Consider the following 9,034-nt stretch of genomic DNA (forward strand, 5'->3'; position numbering starts at 1 on the left):
TCTTTCCCCTTCTGCCTACAGGATGAAGATGATGTATTAGTCCATTTCTGTTGCTTATAACAAAATACCTGGAACTGCGTAATTTATAAAGAAAATAAAATTTATTGCTTGCAGTTTCTGAGGCTGGGAAGTCCAAAGTCCATCTGGTGGAGGTGACAGTGACCCAGCGGTCTCACATTGCAGGATGGTGGAAGCAGAGAGAGCAGAAAGTAACCTCCTCATTCACTCTCATTTTAAAGCCCTCAGAACCACACCCCTGACCACCACTGTTAATCCATTCTCTACTGCATGGTCCTACAATCCAATTACCTCTTTAAGTCTCTGCCTTTCAATTACCATCATAGGATTTCCCACCCTCTAAAGAGTCACAGTGGGGCCAAGTTTCTAATGCATAAATCTTGTGGGACACAATTCAAGCTTCAGGGAGTTTTAGGGAAACATAATTCAATCCACCACAGATGATGAGAAGCCCCCCAGGGAAGGAGGAGCCAAAGGAAGGAAGGAGCCCCGGTCCCCCAGGAAAACCACCAGCCAACCTGTAATATCTGCCTGGGCTGTGCAGGAGTGAGAAATAATGTTGTGGTTAAATCATTATATACTTTTGAATCTTCTGTGTTTGTCCCTTCAGCCTGGTCTACCCAAACCATAAGAGATAGGAGTGAGCCAGATCGTGCAGGGCCTTTTGGGTCAGGTTCAAGATGTTGGAGTTTATCCTAAGAAATGGGGAGCCATTGAAGGGTTTTATGCATGATGATCAAATGCATATTTTGGAAAAGATGGCTCTGTGGAGAGTGATAAAATGCTCCAGTTTTCCATTTTTCTTTGCTAGGTGCCCCTGTACAACATTAGATGAGGAACTGGCAAAATAACCAGCTACTTCAGTAATCACTGTGATAAGGAGAGAATGGCAGCAGGTTGGAAATAGCAAAGGAAAGTCAGGAATATGAGCAGATGCACAGTGTTAACAGAGGAGAATAAAATGTCAGAGGAGGCAAAACCATGAAGGCATTTTCTAAAACTAAAACCTGAAGCAGGTGCAGTCACAATGGACAAAGAATGAAGGGACAAAGCACTGTTATTAGGATCGTGGAATTTGAAGTCAGCTTTGTCACTCACTAGCTTTATGGTCTCGGGCATATTACCTAGATTCTCTAGTCTTCAAGTTTCTCTATCTGTGAAATGGGGATCGTAGATTTGTGGTGCAGAGTTTCCATGAGGACACAATGAGGTGATGCTGTCCATCGTGCAGCACAGCTCCTGGCACGGAGCTAGTGCTCATCCATGTTAGCTGTTTTGAGTGTTCAGAGCCAGGTTGGCAGTGACTAGGCCAATGCCCTAGGAAATGGACAGGAGATAAGAAATCATATGGATTTCAAAGGTTGAAGTTGAGGCAGATGATAAAATTTTCTGGATAACCATTAAGAATATGCTATCTGTGAAAATCAGGAAGTAGAAAAGAAGCTCATCCCGCTGAGACATAAAGATCCTCTTGTTTAGGATCTATCAACCTTGACAATATTGACATTTTCAGCTGGATAATATTTTGTTGTGCATGTGGAGGGGCTGGCGGTGGAGAGGAGGCTGCCTGTGAGCAGCGTCCCTGGTCTCTACGTGGTAGACGCTAACAGCATCTCACTCCTCAGTTCTGACAACCCAAAATGTCTCCAGACATTGACAAATGTCTTCCTCTCTTTTGTTTATTTATTCAGTGAGCATTTTTCACTGGGTATATAAAAGGAATTAGATGGGCATGTCTCTACCATCATGGAACGTGGCATTCAAGAGACTTTATTTTCTTTTTCTCACTCCTCTGCTGTTGGTCTTAGGGGTACAGTTTCACTAAAATACTTAAAGAGGGGTGAGAGAGAGAGATTACTTGAACAAAGTACTACTAGGTTTTGATTTTTCTTTTATCTCATTTTTAAAAAGTACATTTTAAAGGAATTTATTTTTAATTGAAATGTATTGATTATACATATTTGTGGGGTACAGAGTTATATTTCTTTCTTTTTTTTTTTTTTTTTTGTCTTTTTTCGTGACCGGTAAGGGGATCACAACCCTTGGCTTGGTGTCGCCCGCACTGCGCTCAGCCAGTGAGCGCACCGACCATTCCTATATAGGATCCGAACCCGCGGCGGGAGCGTTGCTGCACTCCCAGTGCTGCACTCTCCCAAGTGTGCCACGGGATCGGCCCCAGAGTTATATTTCAATACATGTATACAAAGTGTGATGAGCAAATCTATTCTCATATCTGTCATCGCAAAACTTTATCATTTCTTTGTGATGAGAGCATTTGAGCTACTCTCTTCTAGCCATTTGAGAACATATAATAAATTATTGTTAATTATAGATGGCTAGCACCACTGTACACTGCTAGAACTTATTTTCCTCTCTTAAAACTGTTGCTAAACAAGTCCTGAGACATAGGTGATATCATTTGCATACTGCTCTCAAGTACCTTTAACAGCTCAGTTAAATTGCCACCATTCTGAGAGGCTGAACTTGAAGTATGAGAGATCTGTGTCCAAGTCCCGGTATCCAGTTACTTCTATGTGACCTTCTGTATCTGTCTTTTTAACTCCTGAATAGTTTTCTATCCTATGTAACAAATTACCACACACTTAACAGCTACAAACAACATTTGTTTATTATCTCACAGTTTTATATGTCTGGAAATAGAAAAAGTCTAGGCGGGTTTGCTGGGTTGTCTAATTAAGACCTCGCCAGGCTGAAGTCAAAGTGTTGGCCAGGCTGTAGTTGTGTCTGGAGACTGGGGAAGGACCTGCTTCCATGCTTGTTCAAGCTGTTGTCAGAAATCAGTTCCTTGTGGTTTCGGACCGAGGTCTCTTTTCCTTGCTGTATGTCTGCTGGGAACTGCACTCAGCTTCCAAATGGGCACTTGCTCATCCTCACACATGGCTTCATCCATCTTCAAAACAGTATTGCCATAGTGCATTGAATTTTTCTTGAAGATTTTTCAATATCTCTAACTTCTGTTCTGCCACCAGCCAATGAAAACTCTCTAATTTTGAAGGGCTTACCTGATTAGTCAAGCTCACCCAAATAATATCTGTATCTTCAGGTTAACTGATTTAGGACTTTACACCTGCAACATTCCTTCATAGCAGTATTTAGATTAGTGTTGATTGCCTAACTCAGATATGGGAATCTTGGGGGAGCCATCTTTAGAATTCTGCCTTCCAAGACCCTTGTGGAAATATGAGAATGGAGCAGGGGAAAAGACCCTGTCTTTCATAGATCCCTTTTACATCCTTCTCCTTTGCCTGAGGCTGGGCACTATGTCACTTCAGTGGGGACCTGCAAGCTGCATGAAGGTAGTGAGTTCTGTGCTAGATAACAAGGACTGACACCCATTTGCCCTAGAACTTTGTAAAGACTAAAGATAAGAGTGTTGAATGGTGTGGTGAATTTCTTTATGATAAAATTTCATCATTTCTGTGAAATGGTTTAATATTTACTTTGTTTCCTCTTATTGGAGTTTTAATTTAGTTGCAACAGATAGTGAAGCCTTCCTGCTCTGCACCCAATTGTGACATCCCAATCATCACTAGGAGCTGGATTATAGGCTTCACCAAACTGAGGGGGAAGAAATATTTTAATTTTGTTTTTAATTATACAATAACAAAAGCTATTACAAACCAGGAAAGAATAACTTAAAATTAATTATCAGCCAACATAAGTTCCTCAGAAAGACCTTTCAAAGCTTAATCAAGATAAAATGAAAAGAACATAAAGTTGAATTTTTAAAAAATTTACTAAAAGATGAAATAATTCAGGGAAGAACATTAAAAAAACTTATGAGAGAATAGGGCTGTAAATTAGACACTTTCTTGAATCACTGTCAAGAACATATCTTATTTAAATTATAATCAAAAACACATATCAATCTTCCTCTACTAGAAAATGTGAAAGAATGACTGAGGTCCTATCTCACCTTCCAGACATGACTCAATTCCCAATTTTATGACAACTTTCATGATGTCTTATAAAGTATCAGATGAACCAATCAATGTCAACTTATGAACAGAGAACATGGGTCTGAGCCTGGTATCCAACCCCAGTCTTAGGAAACATCAGACATAGTTGTTCCATAAAGGAGAGTCCTCTCAGGGCATTTATAAATTAGTATGTGCCCCAAGGTGTTATCACAATTTATTTCTCTTGAATCAAAAAGGAATCTCTAAAAATGGAGGCACTCCTCTAAGTTCACCAAATTACTCATTTAGCATCATGTGATATAATAAATATCTGTATTATTTGTTAGCTCAGATTCCCAGTGTACATTTTCTCTTCTTCTCATAACAGCATTCTCCTTCCACTGGAGAAACTCCCCCCCCTCCCCCAATCCATTTGGCTTGGGAGAGGAAACAATATTCCAACCCCTAGTTCCAGTGGGAAAAAAAACTCAGATTCCCAGTGTACATTTTCTCTTCTTCTCATAACAGCATTCTCCTTCCACTGGAGAAATTCCCCCCTCCCCCAATCCATTTGGCTTGGGAGAGGAAACAATATTCCGACCCCTAGTTCCAGTGGGAAAAAAAACCATATATGACCCAGGACAGATGATCAGAGAATTGATTCTCCTGGTCTCAGTGATGGGTTCAAGGATGGACATGTAAAATCACCTAGGCCAATAAGACAGATATCTCAAACCTTTGCTAAAACTGTTCTTAAATGAAGTCTTTACCACCAGCATTGTCTCGCTGTTAGGAGGTAACCCTAGATGTGCTGACATCATCTTGCCACCAAGAAGGAGACCTTTTAGGAATGAAACCAGTCCAAAGAAAAGCAGAACCAAGGGATAGAAAGAGAAAAGGTCTTGGCACCGTTGTTTGAGCACCTAGATCCAGCTTTCCCTGAAGCCCTTTACTCATGTTATTATCATTTGCATGATTGAATAGATTTACATTTTGCATTGATCCAGTTTCAGCTATGTTTTTTGCCATGGAACCAAGAGAGTCATGACTAGTCACTTTGTCTGGAAAGACTGTCACAGCTGCTGTTAATGTTACTCTCAACATTCTTTTTTCTTTTGTTCCTCTGCTTCCTCTGTACAAACTATGCAAATCCCCTTCTCAATGGCTTTGTCTACTTGCTCCCACCAAGCTGAAGTTCCCCACGTCACTCTTCCATTTTCTGTTTCACAACCCACATTAAGTCCCTAGCCCAAGAAACCATTCCCATCTGCTCTAACTCCTGTTTCAAATGTGTACGTACACCACTCTTGTTACACCATCTTACATTGCTCAATTGCCAGTTCATCTGTCTGCAAATTCTGTCCCCAACTACCTTCCAGTATCCTGCAATAAGATGCTTGTCCATCAGCTCCCCCTGGTTTTAACACAGTGTTCAGCTCAAGCCTCCAGCTTCTCTCACTTGAGCTGCTCATAAAGCCTCCTGAATGAACTATCCACACCCATGATGCTCCCTTCAATCTGTTCTTCCCCTCACCTGACAGACACCCCTGCTGAAAATGCTTTGGTACATTTTAAAATGTTCTAAGGGTTATATTCAAACTCCTGAAAATAGCCTCCGAAGTTCTGCAGTATCTGGTCTGCCCTGCTCTCCCTGTCTTTCCTCAGCCCAGTCACATCCAAGATTTTCACAGTCCCAGTCCTGCCTTCTCTCTGCTCCAGTCACACTTAGGATTTTCTATCCCTCCCACCCACATGCTCCCCCATCACAGGACAGTGTATGCTGCTCTCTCTTTCCTTAACACTTGCCCTGTCTTTCTTTTCCTAGTCAACTCTTACTTATTCTTCAGACTTCAGCACAGTTTTCATTCCCTTGGGGAAAATTTTCATAACCCCACAGATTACCTTCCCCCTGTTATTAGTATAAGTTCTCATGACTCCATGGCCTGGCATTATATACATTAATATGAATAGACATATACATGATTACTTTGTTAATGTTTCTTCTCTATTTGATGATGAGCCCTGCTGTGGGTTAAATGTACTCCCCCAAATTTCATATATTGGAAACTTGACCCCCACTGTAACAGTGTTAAAAGAGTGGGAAATCCAATTACAGTATTTGAAAAGTGTGACCTTTAAGCGGTGTTAAATTCTGAGGACCATGCCCTAGGAAATGGATTGATCCATTCAGGGAATAATAGGTTGCTGATTTAATGAGTAGACATATGTGTTCCCTGAACCTTGGATTGCCCAGTCTCTGAAACTGTAAGAAATAGATTATCTCTTCTTATAAATTATCCAGTTTCAACTATTTTGCTATAAGCAACAGAAGTGGCTGATACAAGCCCCAAGAAATTCAGAGCCATGACTGTCTTTTCTCACCATTATATCAACAGTAATCAGCACACACATTCTTAACACATAATAGGCACTTAATAGAAATTGGTTGAATGAATAAAAGAACCACATAGTTGGGGCACAGGAAATATAGCTGGATGGACACAAATACAAAGATGGACAGAAGGAAAGATGATGGATAAAGGGAAGGATGGGTAGAGGAAGGATGGATAGATGAAATCACAGCTGAATGCACGTTTATTCTCCAACTGTGCCTTTTGCCTGCATTTGAAAAGCAGTAAAAACAAATACAGCTCCTAAGAAGCAATAGCACAGTTGTCCAAAAATCCTCCAAGCTCTTAGATGAGGCACACCAGTCACAGAGACCTAAAATGAGAGCAGGACAACCTGGAAGACAATGGAAAGCTTGAGAACCACAGGAAAGCATGGAGCAGTCAATTACTTTGTCCTGTGAGTGGCAGGCACCAAACATGTAATTTTGATGCCTATTGCCCCAATTCTGTAATTGAGCTCCAGTTTGCTTTTGGCCAAAATAACAACTAGACAAAGAGTGTTTATATCATCACAGAGTTTTGATTTATTTTTTTCTTTTGATGTAGATTTCTAAGGCACTGGAGTAATGTTTTATTAATCTACATTTTCTTAGTGTGAAAACTTAGTGTGAAACCCACAGACTCAAGAAATTAAAAAACAATCATTTTATTATGCCTTATCTTTACCCAGGTAAGTTAAGCTATGTCAAAAATAAAGAAAATAACAAAGGTAAAACAGATTTTACTCTTAACAAGTCATATCACCTACTGATGGGCTCCTATGCATGTATGAAAGCATGCATGGATGACGAAGATTTGTATATTTTTGCATAAGCAATAACAAAGGTAAAACAGATTTTACTCTTAACAAGTCATATCACCTACTGATGGGCTCCTACGCATGTATGAAAACATGCATGGATGACGAAGATTTGTATATTTTTGCATAAGTGTTTTGTTGCCTAGACAAAATGGAATGTATGAAAGATAAGAAAGATAATTTAGCAGTTAAGGACCTAGTCTCTGGCAGGTACTCTCTAAGAACTTTATACATATTGCTACGGCATAGAATCTGCACTACAGTACTAGACACCAGGTATTACTTGCTCCCCTTAAGAGATAAGAAAACAAAGGTTTAGAGGTTTAGGGACTTGTTCAAGGGCACTCGATAAGCAAGTGGCAGAATCAGGATTTGAACCGACATCTGTTGGACCAAGTAAACCTCCAACCATTTGGTTCCACCACATTGCCTCCCACTGGAAAACAGTGCTAGAGGGACCCTGATTTGGCCAATCTAGGAGGAGGATAGAGTTTTATAAAGTTTTACTGGAAAGATTCACTAAAGTGAAGAAAACTACAAACTGCTCTTTCCCTAATAACTTTGACCCCAAATTCTGGTTAAATCAATGTATTAATCCATACTCATCTAAACTATGGTACTCCCTTCCTCAGCCTGAATAAAATTAAATTCTATAAGCACCTTTTATTCTACTATTTGCCAGCCCTATACTAACTACTAGAGAAATGATGGAAAGATAGACAGATAGAGAGAGAAAAACTGTGGTTATCAGAGGTAGGAAAGGGGAGGGGCTGGGGAGAGAGTGGAAGATTGGTAAATGTACACAAAATTACAGCTAGATAAAAAAAAATAAGTTCTATTGTTGTACAGTCGATTCAAAAATCTATAATCAGCAATGATTTACTGAATGTTATCAAATGACTGGAATAGAGGAGGAGGTCAAATGTTCACATCCCAAGGAAATGATTAAGTTTGGGAATGATGAATATGGTAATTATCTTGATTAGATAATCACACATTGCAAACATATGTGGAAATATAACTCTGTACCCCATAAATATGTACAATCAATATGTTTCAAAAAAGTAATGCTAAAAAGATAATTCGATATTAGACAGATGTTTAGATAGACAGATAGATGGATAGAACATATCTCCTCTCTCTGAGGAGCTTGTCATCCAGAAGTTTCTGTTCCTAGTGCAAAAGGGATATTAGCTTTACGTATATTGGCATATTTTGTTTTCCTTTGGGTAGGGGTAATATGGAAGTTGATGCAGGACAGGCAGTTTTGGGAAGTCTGAGGGGTCATTCAGGAGATGGTAGCCCTGCACAAAATACTCTTAAGAGTCACACAACTCCCCCACCCACACACTCGTTAAGTGATGGCTTGTTTTCCCTTTCCTTATAAGGCTGTCCTGCATTTCAAAGCTCATAGCGCAAATACAGACCCAGAAAACGCATTCTAAGCCACTACAAAATCCTATGGCCTTCTACCTTAACCATACAACCACAGTGCTTTCCACTGATGGGGTACATTAGATGCAATTGGGCACAAACTACAGATTCCTGTATCCTATCCCCATAAGATATTGTTCACCAAGTCTGAAATGAAATCTCAAACCTGTATTTTTAGCAAATGTCACCCATAGACTACATTTGGAAGAAAAAAGAAATGGTGGAAGCTGACCATTACATACCATTCTAATATTTTGGTTCATTTAAAAAATAAACTTCTCATTCTAGTTTTCATCTTTTACTTGCACATGCATTCATTCAATAGATGTACGTTTTATAGGCTGTGTAGCTTCACAAAAAAACTCTGGTCTCAAACAAGTTGGGCTGTACTACTTTCAACAATACAACTTAGAACAAGGTGCTTATCTTCTGGGTCACTGCTTCCTAGAAAG

The sequence above is a fragment of the Galeopterus variegatus genome, unplaced genomic scaffold, assembly GCF_000696425.1.
Source record: "Galeopterus variegatus unplaced genomic scaffold, G_variegatus-3.0.2 Scaffold505, whole genome shotgun sequence".
In the NCBI taxonomy this organism is placed as follows: domain Eukaryota; kingdom Metazoa; phylum Chordata; class Mammalia; order Dermoptera; family Cynocephalidae; genus Galeopterus; species Galeopterus variegatus.